This window comes from Schistocerca americana, chromosome 5, assembly GCF_021461395.2.
Source record: "Schistocerca americana isolate TAMUIC-IGC-003095 chromosome 5, iqSchAmer2.1, whole genome shotgun sequence".
In the NCBI taxonomy this organism is placed as follows: Eukaryota; Metazoa; Arthropoda; class Insecta; order Orthoptera; family Acrididae; genus Schistocerca; species Schistocerca americana.
In genome coordinates, this window is record NC_060123.1 from 635,625,198 (window position 1) to 635,641,201 (window position 16,004).

The window sequence follows — 16,004 nt, forward strand, 5'->3', positions numbered from 1 at the left end:
CACAACATAAATCTTTCCTTGTCGGCTCTTATTTCTCTTCTTGTATCACCGTACTCATTGCTCCTTATGTAAGTGGAAGTTATCAAAATATTTTGGCATTTGGAGAAGAAAGCTGATGGCTGTGCTTTTGTGAAAGTATCTCGCTGCAACGAAAAATGCCATGTTTTAAAGGCTGCCAACGCAACTCGCTTATTGCATCTTATTATATTCCTGGCACTATCTCCAATATTTTGTGACAATGCAAAAAAAGCGTCAGTTCTTTGAACGTTTTGGATGTCCTCCATCAATCACGTCTAGTAAGGGTACCGTACCGCGCATAGATAGTGCATAAGGGAACGGACAACCGTACGTTAGACAGTCTCTTTAGTGGATTTGTTGTCCTTTAATCTGCCAATGAAACTCAGGATTTGGTGTGCCATCCCCACAACATTTACTATGTAATGGCTCCAATCTAAGCTATTCGTAATTGTAAACCCTAGATAATTTGTGTGATTTATTGTGTAACTGACATTTAACGAAGTACTCTTCTGGTGTACCAACACACTTTTTGTAGCCAAAGCTCAACTGCTGTTTTTCGCACCATCTAGATACTTCTCCTAAATAACGTTTTAATTCGATTTGATTTTCTGATGACTTTGCTAGCCGACAAACGACAGTATCATCTGCAAATACCCTAAGAGGACGGCGAAGATTGCTCCTAAATCGATCATATGGCTTCAGAACAGCAGTGGGTCTATGAATATTCTTTGGAGAACCCAGATATAACTTCGCTTTCACTAGAGGTCTTCCCTCAAATTACTAAGATCTGTAACATTTCTGACAAGGTTTTACTAATCCATTATCGCGTCAAAGACGATACTCCGTAGGAACGCAATCCAGCTAGAAGCCACTTGAGAGGAATAGTGCCAAAACCCTTCCGGAAATTTAATCGACTTGAGGTCCGCTGTGGAGTACATTCGTTACTTCGTACGAATAAAGCACCAGTTGTGTTTCATAAGAACGATACTCCCTGATGTCACAAGGTCTAATGAGACAAGCACGACAGATGCTGCTAGCGTGACGCCGACTCTTGTATCAACAGGAACTACTTGCGTACTGGTTTGCTGCTGCAGTGAAAGCTAGACGGATTTATCCTCTTGTCTGCATAACATTCTGCTTATTTTCATTTATCAGTTGTTACTAAACTAATCCTCTCATAAACTTCAAAATGGCGTAGGAGATTCCTTCACTGTTGTGCTGTTCAGACGTGTTTACACCACCACCGTGGAGACAGTAATTACGTCGTGCGTCACTCCATGTAACGAACGGTCGCCCATTGAAGTAGTTGGCGACAACGAATCAGCTCTAAATACGACGATATGGCTTTAGTACGTATGCCGTTAATCTCGGTCATCTGCGGGCAAAGCAGACTGTATGAAGAGTTTAGGACTGTCTGATTAGACTTGGGACATGTTAACAACTGAAAATGCTATATTCTCTTTTCTCTGTGAGGTTTTGGACGGATTAAATAAAAGGTTGCGAACGCTAGGTGTTTTCTTTGATTTAACGAAGGCTTTTGACTGTGTTGACCACAAAATACTACTGCAGAAGTTGGACCATTATGGAGTAAGGGGAGGAGCTTACAATTAGTTCTCCTCTTACTTTAAGAACAGAAAGCAGAAGGTAGTTCTCCGGAATATTGAGAGTGGTAGTGATGTTCAGTCACAAAGGGGCACTGTTAAGTGGGGCGTTCCCCAAGGGTCGGTGCTGGGGCCACTGCTGTTTCTTATTTATATAAATGATATGTCTTCTAGTATTACAGGTGATTCAAAGATATTTCTGTTTGCTGATGACACCAGCTTGGTAGTGAAGGATCTTGTGTGTAATATTGAAACATTATCAAATAATGGAGTTCATGAAATAAGTTTGTGGCTTGTGGAAAATAATTTGATGCTAAATCACAGTAAGACTCAGTTTTTACAGTTTCTACCTCACAATTCAACAAGAACTGATATTTTGATCAGACAGAATGGGCATATTACAAGCGAGACGGAACAGTTCAAGTTCCTAGGCTTTCGGATATATAGTAGTCTACTTCGCATATTTTCAAACGCTTGTATGGTATTATTTTTTGGGCTAAATCTTCTGATTCAAAAAGGGTATTTTTGGCTCAAAAACGGGCTGTTCGAGCTATATGTGGTGTAAGTTCGAGAACCTCTTGACGACCCCTACTCAATAGTCTGGGAATTCTGTCATTGCCCTCACAGTATATACTTTCTTTAATGTCGTTTGTTGTTAGCAATATTAGCTTATTCCCAAGAGTTAGCAGCTTTCACTCAGTTAATACTAGGCAGAAATCAAATCTGCATGTGGAATGCACTTCCTTGACTCTTGTGCAGAAAGGAGTCACTATTCTGCTGCATCCATTTTCAATAAGCTGCCACAAGTACTCAAAAATCTTAGCAGTAGCCCAAACACTTTTAAGTCTAAACTGAAGAGTTTCCTCATGGCTCACTCCTTCTATTCTGTTGAGGAGCTCCTGCAAGAGCTGAAAAATTAAGCAAATTCCAGTGTTACATTGTTGATTTTCTTTATTTAAACTTACGAATTGTCTCCTGAACACGTTCCTTGTATTTCATTTCATCTGTTTCTTCTATTGTGTTATAATTTCATGTATTGACTCGTTCCATGACCATGGAGATCTCTCCTTAATTTGGTCCCACGGAACAATAAATAAATAAATAAAAATAAATAATACGTGTTGTTCAGTTAGAAAGTGGTACACAGCTGAAGGTTTCCTAATGAACTTAAGTTCTTGTTCTGAGGGAGCAAGACACCAGTACACCCACACGTGTTCAGTTGCTCCAGTACAAATGGAGACATTAACGTGCTACCTATGGTAATACAGAAGAGGAAATACCGTACTGTTTCTATAATCACATGCTACTTACTACCCGTACGTCTAATCGTTGGGTGGAAAAAAGTGTACTTTTAATATGCCGTAACGTGATATCAAGAAGTGTACTTCGAAGGTGATGCACTCTCCTGGTGTCCTGTACAACGTTTTATTTTTCAGGTAACACATTGTCTAGCGTCATATGCAAGCGTTCATCGCACAGGAACAAGTTCATCCGCTTCTCTAATCTGTAGCTTTATCTGACTTTCCAACCATCCAGCGAGTCTCGGATACGATTGTCCGACAAGCTGTCTGACTCTTCAACAACTTGCATAAAGACTGACATGGATAGGGAATGAAGACGTGTCTCTGAACTATATCCAGATCCCCTTCGATTACATGTCAAAATGTCTACAGATGTTGACTGCATCTTACAAGAGCTTCATACGGTATTGTTATTTCAGTGACAGGTAACTCCTTTATCCTAATAATTTCTGTATCGTGTTATACCCAGTATTATGCACAAAGTACATGGCAGTCATATTAATTCTTCTTGGTGTCATAATTTCTGCAAAAATCTGAATATTTTCATGACAACGAACGTACCACACCTTGAATTTCCTACACTGTGTTTCATAAGCTTTTGCCTGTCTGTAAGTTTTCCACCCTCTTCTGCCTTCAGGGCAAAGTAATATGTTACTGTATTTTTAAGTGTCTTCAATCTGTCACTTTACTCTTGAAGGATTTTCATGGAGTTCTTAGTTAGTTTGCTCTACCTATCACCTACTCATTTGGTACATTACTTGAAACAGACCTTTTTTTTTACATCTACCTGTTACAATACAACTCAAACAACATTATTTCACCCACATGGATTGTCTACGGACACTCCGATTGCATATGATTGTCGCGAACCCGGCAAAGCTTTGCAACTGTTGAATATGTGTGAGAATTGGCTATACTTTATAAATTTCTTGGCCCCTCTCTCTGTCCATCTCCTCCCCACATTTCCTACTTCCCCTTCGGTATGATAATTTCCGTCCCCCGTCTCCTTCCATCACCTCTTCTCTCCTCTCTCCGACCTAGAAACTTGTTTACTGTAACCGCAAACGAAACATTGATGAGAACTCAAGTCGTTTAAAATGAACGAGTAAATAGGTTGGGACTATTCGTATACTGGGTATGGGAGATGCCTCTCCAGCTGCTGGACGTCCGAGGATAGTAGCTTCCATGACAGCATTTCCCATAGTTTCATTCTATGAATGGAAAAAGTTACAAAGTTTCTTGAGATTCAGATTTCGCAATAATATTTTTATCATTAGCTGATAATCCACATATACAACTTCCTTGTTTTCCGCAAAACTGACAGAGAGGAAGAAAAGAGAACCTCGCGTAATTATCTACAATTTTTGTTTGTAATTATAAATAAGGAGAAAGGATAATGGTATACATAGCATGCTTTCGTAGTTAAAGCCAACTGGGAAAAAAAAAACGAAACCACACTTGTTCACAGCACAGCATTTTCTTTGTCTTAGTCCATTTTCAAAGAAAACCTGTACACTATTATTTTAAAAAGATATATTGCCAATGCCCGTTTGAGTATCTATCATAGGATCGAGTGAAATTTAGGAGTCTAGAGGCCAAGTACATTTTAGAGATTTTTGGTAGCATCTACAGTCAGCGACCTGTCTTTACATAGTAGTGTACTTTGTAGTATAGATTGGACAGATTAAAACATATGCAAGTGACAGAAACATTTTATTTATATTTGTATTTATTTTTTATTAAAAATTACTTCCACGATGCATTTCAAACGTTTCCAGTTTCGTCTTTAGGTGGATACAGCGACTTAAATTTTTATTTCCACATGCTTTAAAAGAAAAGAACTGGTTGCAGAGATAAAAATTTAAATCATCTCATCCACGTAAAGGTGAAGGTGAAACTCTTGAAATCTGTTATGGAGATTTGATAGAAGAAACTGTCTCAAGAATCTGTTTTAATTTGCCTTATACTATCCAAAATCCTAAGACTTTCCATTTTTCCGGCCGCCTCACGTTCCAGGTTTCAGTTAATGTGTACTGCTGTGCTCCAGATCCACACTTTTAGCAACATCTTCCACAATTCCTGGTAATTTCAAATACGAGTAAATGTTCTATACACTTGTTCAAATTTCCCACAATCGGGAGATGAATCTGTGAGTTAAACAACTGCGCAGGTTAACACAAGCCACGAACTACTTTTCGTCACTGCACTAAACAAGGGTCACTGCTAAAGAGTGAACAGCGCTGAGGCCTTAAAAATATGTTGAATTCCTCACCTTTTTGCTTCTACTACTGTATTTCCGACCACTTCTATTGCGGGACGGACACTATGCAATATCTCTCTTTCTTTCTTTGGGCCTTGTCCCGCGTCACGCGGGTTCGGCCGTGTTATTACGTATGTGGCAGTGTTAGTTGCAGAGGGTGGCCGGATGCCCTTCCTGCCGCCACCTCGAGCCCCCCAGGTCTTAAGTAGTACACCCCAGCTGTTTGCTTCCAGTACAAGCCATGAAATAGTGAGAAAGTCTGCAAATGTCTGTAAGTCGTGTAACTGAGGCGGAGCGTGGGGACCAGCCCGGTATTCTCCTAGCGGGATGAGGAAACCGCATAAAAACCACACCCAGGCGGGCCGGCACACTGTCCCTCGTCGTTAATCCGCCAGGCGGATTCGATTCGGGGCCGGCACGCCTACCCCAGTCCAGGAAGCAGCGCATTAGCGCTCTTGGCTACCCTGGCGGATGGACACCACGCAACTTCATTATAATTATTGTACTGCCAGAGTGATTTTGTAGTGAGGTAACATTTATTTGTCTTAAATAAGACACGTTTAAAGCTATTTCTGAACATAGTACGTCAGCAATAGAAATGTGATTATTAATTATGTTCCTTTGAAATTCCGTCATCCATACAAATTGTAAAAATGGATGTACGTATGTATGTATGTTACACATCTCCTCCTAAGCCACTCTACTGATTTCAACCAACCTTGGTACACGTCTCATTTGTCTGGAAAGAATCTCTGTAGGGGGTAAGAGCCACCAGTATCCTATTGGGACGAGAGTGGTAATCTGAGGAGAGGATGGAGGACGAGGAGATGGAGAGGGAAGGAGATAGGCACCGATAGGAGGAGGAGCGGAAAGAGATGGCCGGCAGTGTGTTGCCCTTGAGGTGGGAAACTGCCCCTGGAGGTGGAAGAATCAGCGATGATGAGGATGCAGAAGGCAATGGGAACTACTGCATTAAAGGCAAATAACGTGTATCCACAGTAAGTGTGACCAGAAATTGAAAAAGAGTCACGATGATCTCTCCATTGACAAAAGATTCAGGAATAGTCCCAAGGGGGACGTGAGTATGAGAAAAAGATTGAGTAACCAAGGAAAGGACGACGTTCTGTGAGTCGGGGCTTGGAATGTCAGAAGCTTGAACGTGGTAAGGAAGCTAGAAAATCTGTAAACGAAAATGCAAAGGCTCAATCTAGGTATAGTGGGGTCAGTGAAGTGAAATGGAAAGAAGACAAGGATTTTTGGTGAGATGAGTACGGGGTAATACAATAACAGCAGAAAATAGTATAACGTGAGTAGGATTCCTTATGAATCGGAAAGTAGGGCAGAGGGTGTGTTAGTGGACAGTTCACTGACAGCGTTGTTCTCATCAGAACCGAAGACGATAGGTCAAGCTGACGTCGCAAGCTGAAGACAAAAAGTTGGAGAAAGGATTTGAGGATACTGAACGGGTAATGCAGTACGTAAACGGCAATGAAAATCTCATAGTCATGAGGGTTTGGAACGCGGTTCAAAGGAAAGGAGTAATAGGAGAGGTTGCGGGAGAATATGGGCTTGGTGCTGCAAATGAGAGAGCAGGAAGATTAATGGAGTTCTGTAATAAATTTTAGCTGGCAATAGTGAATACTATGTTCAAGTTTCACAACACGAGATGGTATACTTGGAAAAGGCCGGGAGATACGGAAAGCGGTGCGTAGTGGCCGCACGGTTCGAGGCGCCATGCACGAATCGAGTGACCCCCCCCACCAGAGGTACGAGTCCTCCCTCGGGCATGAGTGTGTGTGTTGTCCTTAGCGTAAGTTAGTTTAAGTAGTGTGTAAGTCTACGGACCGATGACCTCAGGAATTCACACACATTTGAACATTTGAGATACAGGCACATTTCAGTTAGATTACGACATGGTCAGACAGATACTGAATTGTAATGTATGCCCAGGAGCAGACACAGATTCAGATCACAGTGTAGTTGTGATGAAGAGTAGTCTGAAGTTTAAGAGATTAGTCAGGAAAAATCAATAGGTAAAGATGAGGGATACGGAAGTACTAAGTAATGAAGAGATACACTTGAAATTCTCTAAGGTACAGATAATGTAGTAAGCAATGTCTGAGTAGGCAGTACAGTTTAAGAGGATTGGACGTCTCTAAAAAGGGCAATCACAGAAGTTGGGAAGAAAAACATAGGCACAAAGAATATAACCACGAAGAAACCATGCGCAATAGAAGAAATACTTCAGTTGATCGATGAAAGAAGGAAGCACAAAAATGTTCTTGGATATTCAGGAATACAGAAATACAAGTCGTTGAGGAATAAGGTAGATAGAAAGTGCAGGGAAGCTAAGACGAAATTGTTGCATGAAAAACGTGAAAAAAAACGAAAAAGAAACGGTTGTCGGAAGGACTGATTCAGCATATAAGAAAGTCAGAATAACCTTCGGTGAAATTAAAGGCAAGAGTGGTAACATTAATAGTGCAACGGAAATTCCACCATTAAATGCAGAGGAGAGAGCGGGTAGGTGGAAAGATTACATTGAAGGCCTCTGTAACGGGGGTGATTTGTCTTGTGTGGTAGAAGAAGAAACAGGAGTCGATTTAGAAGAAACAGAATTTACAAGAGCTTTGGAAGATTTACGATCAAATGAGGCAGGAGGGATAGATCACATTTCACCGGAATTTCTAAAATCATTGGGGGATGTGTCAACGAAATAGCTATCGACTGTATTAGTCTAGAAATATACCATCTGACTTTACGAAAAATATCATTCACACAATCCCGAAAACTGCAAGAGCTCACAAGAGCAGAAATTATCGCACAATCAGCTTAACAGCTCATGCATCCAAGTTGCTGACAAGAATAATATATATACAGAAGAACGTACAAGAAAATTGAGGATGCACTAGATGACGATCAGTTTGGCTTTAGGTAAGGTAAATGCACCAGAGAAGCAATTCTGACTTTGCGGTGACAATGAGATCAAAAGTAAAGAAAAATCAAAACACGTTCATTGGATTTGTCGATTTAGAAAAAACGTTCCACAATGTAAAATGGAGCAAGATGTTCGAAATTCTGAGAAAAATATGGGCAAGCTCTAGGAAGGGACGGGTAATATACAATATGTACAGGAGTGAAGAGGGAATAATAAGAGTGGACGACCAAGAACGAAGTGCTCGGATTAAAAAGGGTGTAAGACAGTTGTGTATCCTTTCGCTCCTACTGTTCAACCTGTACGTCGAAGAAGCAATGATAGAAATAAAGGAAAGGTTGAAAATTCAGTGTGAAAGAATATTAATGATACGATTCGCTGATGACATTGCTATCCTGAGTGAAAGTGAAAAAGTAATGGCAAGTAGCAGAAATGAAAACAGAAGTAGATGAAGTCAAGGAATTCTCATACCTAGACAGCATAATAACCAATGACGGACGGAGCAAGGAGGACATCAAAAAGAGGCTAGCACTGCCAAAAACAGCATTCCTGGCCAAGAAAAGTCTACTAGTGTCAAACATAGACCTTAAGTTGAGGAATACATTTCTGAGAATGTACGTCTGGAGCACAGCAACCGAATAGAAGAGAATCGAAGTACTTGGGGCGTGGTGCTTTACTGAAAATTAGGTGGACTGATACGATAAGCAATGAGGAAGTTCTGCGCAGAATCGAAGAGGAAAGGAATATGTGGAAAACACTGTAAGAAGAAGGGTCAGAATGATTCGACACTCGTAAAGACGTTAGGGAATAATTTCCTTGGTACTAGAGGGAGCTGTAGAGGGCAAAAACTGTGAAGGAAGACAGAGTTTGGAATACATCCAGCAGATAATTAAGGACGTAAGTTGCAAGTACTACTCTGAGACGGAGAAGTTGACACAGCAGAAGTATTCGTGTCAGGTCGCACCAAACCAGTCAAATAAATAAATAAGTAAAAGTTGCATGTCTGATTGGAGGCCCTTTGGTTTGCGATGGGCTGTCAGACGCCTTCCACGAGTTTCCACGAGAATTCGTTTTGAACTGTGGTGTGGCGTGAGCAGAGTATCCGCCCAACGCCGGATATCTTAAATAGTATAGGTATAAACGCTGAATTAACGTAGAAAAAATTCTTCGTCCTTTGAAATGTACGTGTTGTAGGAGCTGTGACGTCCGCTGGTAAAGCAGTTTAAGTGGCTTTGGAGTACCTGTCAGAGTGTGGCTGCACCACGGTCCCCGCCTGGAGTGACAGCTTTGGGCCTCGCGAAACATGGCCACTGGTTTCGTAACGCGCTACAGGAAACAGCACTCAGCACGTCGCGACACACGCTGCGTTTCCACTGTGATTAACATACGCGACGGACGCTCTCCCACACACGCGACAACCAGTTTTGCGAATGAGCATTCCATCTTGTAAGTAGGGAATGCCGACGTTCAGTTACAACCAAAGATTTCGTACAGTAATTCAAACATTAAGGTATTTTTATATGACTTCTATAACGTAGGCTTAATACAGATGGAAGTGGTTTGTTGCTGTTAGATGAATTACGTAGCAGCTTGTTCTTGCTTTCCATTTCGCAATGAGACAGCTGGGTTCATAGTTGCCATCCTCGTCGTTTGGCTATGTTGACTTTGTCTCCACCTGTATTCTATACTACAAATGCTGTTGCCCACTTGTTGGCTAGCTTCTAATTAATATTCCCCCTAAGTATTTCATTTCCTTTATACCACCCGGATCTGCGAGGTATTTCCCTATCTGCCATCTGAGCAGACGATCGGTGAAGATGAAAAATATCAAAACATCACACGGAAACTATAAGGAAAAATAGCCCAAGGAAGACTGCGACTTTCGCTTTGAAAAGAAATATGCATTATGTAGGAGTTTCTGATTATGCATTAATGAAGAATTTAACTTCCAATAGACAAAGCTAGCAACTGTCAACCAAATGAAAGACTGTTGATGAAGGACAAGGAAGGTAAGATAGTGACCTTCGACTAGCACTGAAAGGGCAAAAGCCAAGAATGAGGATCTACCAGCTCAACCCTGACAGAATAAGACTAAGATATGGAGATAAAATGAAGGATTAATATTTCGAAGTTATAAACTGCCGTTGTGGTTGTGGGTCTCAAAAGATGATTTTGTAAGATGTACGTCATAACTCACTCATACTGCTCAAACTACAGAACGGTAGACTTCATTCCAGAAGCAGCAAAATACATCCATAATTTAAAAAATTGCGAATGTGCGAGAGCGACTTGCGCTCTGAACGATACGTACAAACTTAATTATGTGTGTAGAGACAGTTCATCTATGTTTTGATGAGTGAATTTGCGAGCACCAAAGAATCTCACATAAATGACCCATATTTTGACTGCATTGATTTAGCTTAAACTCTTTTGCCCTGCAAAGAGACCGTAGATATCAGTGTTTAACAAATCATCGCTATAGCTCTGTTCGTTCCTGCGAGAAACGGGTCTTAGCAGATGGACGGACAGACGAAAAACAAAGTGATCCCATAAGGGTTCCATTTTTCCCGACAGAGGTACAGAACTAAAATGGACGATAAAATTATATGGAAGTAGAACTCGAAGATATTCAATCTGGTTTTAGATGAATAACGTGGACAGAAGAATCCACAGCACTTAACGCTTTACTAGAGATATTCTTAGAATTAAACAGGGATGCTTATGCAACTTTTGTGGATTTACAGAAGGCATTTGAGAGTGGTAGCTGGAAGGAACTGTTCACGATCTTGAAGAATACGCAGTTCGATTGGAGAGACTGAAGACGGGAAGGCTAAAATGATCGAAATGGGTGAGACAGTTCTCATTTTTATCACAGGTGTTTAAGCATTTTAACGAAAAATGCGGTAATATTTTTCAAAGAAAACTAACAGACTTGGAATAGAACAAACGGATTTCACACTAACTCCAGAAGATTAGCGAATGATATTGTCCTATCAGTTTTGGAAAAGGATATGTATAACATGCTATCTAAATGCGTAAAACTATGAAAAAATTCGAACTTCGAATTAGTAGTAGAGAGCCATAAAGAGGGTAGTAAACAAATCACAGATGAGAATAGCCGGTGATAAAATAGAAAAAGTTCACAAATTGTGTTTTCTTTCTCCGTTTTAATTACAAATGCTGCAGGAAATAAGAAAATTAGCTGCAGCGGCAAAACGTGTTTCCAATGCAAGAATACAACTATTAGCAGAGAAATTACTTGGTATATAAAAGAAACAAATACAAAAGAAACAACCAAAAAATTTTTGAAGCCATTCGTCTGATGTATGCTACTGTTTGGCTGTGAAGGTGAAGAGTATAGGTGACATAGAGAAAGCACTTGGTTAGATGGTAACGTGGCTTTGGTGAAGGCTAACAAGGACAAGCGAAATAGAAGGAAAATCCTGTGGAAATTTCCTGAAATAAATCAATGAACGAAGCAATTATTCAAGAATGGTGGGCTTGTATTAAGACACAATAATATTTAGAAATATATTGACACGATAAATTTCATGGGACAAAAAGAATTAAGCGCCTAAAAAAAGAAAAGTAGAAGATCCATTAGAGATAGAAATATATGAAAATTATCAAGAACTGAAGAGGATTGCACAAAGTGAAGAACCTTGGTGTACTTACAAGGGAACCTCCCCAACGCACCCCCCTCGGATTTAATTATAAGCTGGCACAGTGGATAGGCCTTGAAAAACTGAACACAGATCAATCGAGAAAACAGGAAGAAGTTGTGTGGAACTACGAAAAAATAAGCAAAATATACAAACTGAGCACTCCATGTGCAAGATATGCAACATCGAGGACAGAGTAAGCTCAGGAGCTCCGTGGTCCCGTGGTTAGCGTGAGCAGCTGCGGAGCGATAGGTCCTTCGTTCAAGTCTTCTCTCTAGTGAAAAGTTTACTTTCTTTATTTTTGCCTCTCCAATGGGAACCGGAAACATTTGATCGCAAGGTCATAGGTCAACCGATTCCTCCACAGGAAAACACGTCTGATATATTCTATACGACACTGGTGACGGCATGTGCCTCACATGACAGGAATATGTTGTCGACCCACCTAACTTGTACACTTGGCGAATGGGTAAAGAGATTCTTCTACCTTGCCCGATTTAGGTTTTCTTGTGGATGTGATAATCACTCTCAAAAAAAGTGATGAAAACATAAGAGTTTGTCACATAAACTGCAACAAATGAATACAATAGTTTCACAGTCGCACAGTCTTCCCTGTGCTCTGTCACAACATATGTTTTTAACGTTTTCAAATTTTTCCGTGTGTAGACCGTCAAATCCTGCATATGTCCAAGCAAATCTGAACATGTCCTGGAATTTAGGAGAGCGATGTTGATTATGTGTGAGTGCCTGAACTTTGATAATTGACACACGATCACGGACAGATAATACTTGTCTGAAAATAAAAAAATAAACTTTATACTCGAGGGAAGATTTGAACCAAGGACCCCTCATCCCGCAGCTGCTTACGCTAGCCACGGGAGCACGGCGCTCCCGAGCACACACTCTCCTTGATGTTGCCTATCTTGGACATGGACTACTCAGTTTGTATATTTTGCTTATTTTTTTCATAGTTCCACACAACTTCTTCCTGTTTTCTCGACTGATCTGTGTTCAATTTTTCAAGGACTATCCACTGTGCCAACTTATAACTAAATCTGAGAGGGGTGCTATGGGGAGGTTCCCTTGTTAGAAGTTTGTTGAATAATTGATTGATTTTAGTCTTGACAACACAAAACTTGCCATTCTAGGTTATTGCTAGACGATCCGTACATTGATTCACGAAAGTAATTTTGTACACTCAGTCACTGGAAACGACATTGAGAATTGATGCACAAAACTACTTTCACGTCTTTAGAATGTATTGACACTGATCTGTTTTAATCACATAGAAAATTATACGATTTAGGTTGAAAATTATTCTTCATTAGCATCTTGGAGTTCAGTTTGGATTAACATTCAGTCAGTTTTATATGAATGCAATTTGTAATCAGTCTTAGCTACAAGTTAATTTGGAACTCTTGATTATTCTCAAGACAATATGCTGACCAAATTTTACTTTCTCATCTGTCTGCGTGCTGCTGATGTGGTCTGTGCGGCATCGGCCGTTATCCGGTAGGCCGCACTTTCAAATACGTGCAACGCCAGCCGAAGTGGCCGTGCGGTTAAAGGCGCTGCAGTCTGGAACCGCAAGACCGCTGCGGTCGCAGGTTCGAATCCTGCCTCGGGCATGGATGTTTGTGATGTCCTTAGGTTAGTTAGGTTTAACTAGTTCTAAGTTCTAGGGGACTAATGACCTCAGCAGTTGAGTCCCATAGTGCTCAGAGCCATTTGAACCATTTTTTCAAATACGCGCGCTGCCAGTTACGCCGCCGCGTTTCCTACAGTCACCACCGCGGCACGAGGGCGCTGCCTGCCACGAACGATTACGCCGCTGCCAATGAGATGCAAGCATCCCCTCTCCGGAGCTCGATCGGCAGGTGTATTTAAGTTCGAACGTTCATGCACTGACCCCATTTTGGGCGTCTGACAGTTGAATAACATTTACAGACTTCATTGTGGTCAGAGCTTGACATCTTCTTAACAGACATTGTACTGAGGAGTGAAAGATTTATAAATCTGTTTTTTTGTATGTATTTCTGCATTCAAATCTACTGTTAGCAACTGACGCTGCAGCCACAGCAACGAAGTTACACATTATTTTTGCTTTTTGATGTTAGATGTAAAATAAATTAATATCTGAATCTCTATTCATGAACGGCATCTGTTCCTTGCCCCTGTATCCACTAAAGAACCACACAATGTGCAAAGGAGGTCATAACAGTCTTAATTCCGAAGACCGTTGTCTATCTTGTGCTGGCCTATTAATCTCTGAATAACTGCTGTCTGCTGTATCCATTTCAACCTGAAGCTGTCTCTACAGTTTTTATCACCCATACTTCTCTCCATTACCAAACTGATATTTATTTTCGGCCATAATGGCTATGTTTGTGAACCATGACTGTGTGGGATAATTATTTATTTCGAGTTTCTGCTACCAGTCAGTTTTTATTTTATGCTTAATTTAACATAATGCAACGTGTTTCGAACATGTTCTGTTCTTCTTAAGGCGTTTATACATACATACATACATACATACATAGAGAAATGTTACTTAAAAATAAACAGTCTCAAACTAGATCACTTTGTACATTCCAGAACGAGATTTTTACTCTGCAGCGGAGTGTGCACTGATATGAAACTTCCTGGCAGATTAAAACTGTGTGCCGGACCGAGACTCGTACTCGGGACCTTTGCCTTTCACGGGCAAGTGCTCTACCACCAGGCTACCCAAGCACGACTCACGCCCCGTCCTCACAGCACACAGATACTGGCAGAAGTAAAGCTGTGAGGACGGGGCGTTAGTCGTGCTTGGGTAGCCTGGTGGTAGAGCACTTGCCCGTGAAAGGCAAAGGTCCCGAGTACGAGTCTCGGTCCGGCACACAGTTTTAATCTGCCAGGAAGTTTCACTTTGTACATTGGTTTTTCTGTAGCTGCTGGTGTGGCATTTGGGGGTAAGGAGGGGTGCAGTGTATAAATCGAAATCATTGGCGTCTTCTGCTGGTTTTCTTCTTTGTGGTTGACTATGTATATCACAGCAATTTTATCATCTTGCTGCTTCACTTGCATCACTGGTGTAATGGCAGAGCTGTTCGTTGACATTACACTGTTGCACACTATATTTTGTCACTGATTGCCAACGTAATTCACTGCACAAATTGCTTCGATGTTATACACACAACACAAGATGGCGGACTGTAGCTTGTGAGTTTGTATCGATTATTGAGATTTTGTATCGATATTCTTGGTGCTGACAGACTTGTAGTCAATTATTTACATTGACATATCTTGAATCTGTGGTGTCACCGCCAGACACCACACTTGCTAGGTGGTAGCTTAAATCGGCTGCGGTCCATTTAGTACATGTCGGACCCGCGTGTCGCCTCTGTGTGATCGCAGACTGAGCGCCACCACAAGGCAGGTCTCGAGATACTGACGAGCACTCGCCCCAGTTGTACGACGACTTTACTAGCGACTACACTGACGAAGCCGTTCTCTCATTTGCCGAGAAACAGTTAGAATAGCCTTCAGCTAAGTCCATGGCTACGACCTAGCAAGGCGCCATTAGCCTTACATAGTTTGATAGTTATCGTATGAAATGTCTCATCAAGAACGTTGTAAACCAATGACGGATTAAAAGTTAAGTATTCCCAAAGCAACGTACTTTTCTTTATAGCAATTCATTGAGCGTCCTGTTTCAGACCTCAATCTAGCCTACGCAAGATTACTCGTGCCTTTCGGCTACTTCAGTGTGGCGTAGCTGTCTTGTTACGCCACAACAGAATCTATTGAGTTAGCACTGGCTTAAGCATGTTGAAGAATTTTGAGTTTTTGAATTCGGTTATATCATTAATAATACTATCTCCATGTTTTGTGTTATGTATGAAAATTTCCATTTGTTCCATGATATCCATTCTTTTACTTTCTCCTGTTTTGTGTAAAATTTCGAGGTAGTCTTCGATTTTCAAAGGGTGGCCTGTGTCTTTAATATGAGTTGCTACTGGACATTTGTTACATTTATTAAGCCTGCGGCAGTCTAAATGTTCTTTGAATCAGGTTCTGAAATTTCTGCCTAGTTGGCCGATATAATATTAATTACATTGGCTGCAGGTAATTTTGTAAATGCCAGATGCATCAAGACTTGTATCTGGTGATTTTCTATTGTGGATAATCTTCCTACTTAGGTTGTTGTTGTTGCTGAAGCTGATTTTTACTTCTGTCTTTTTGAAT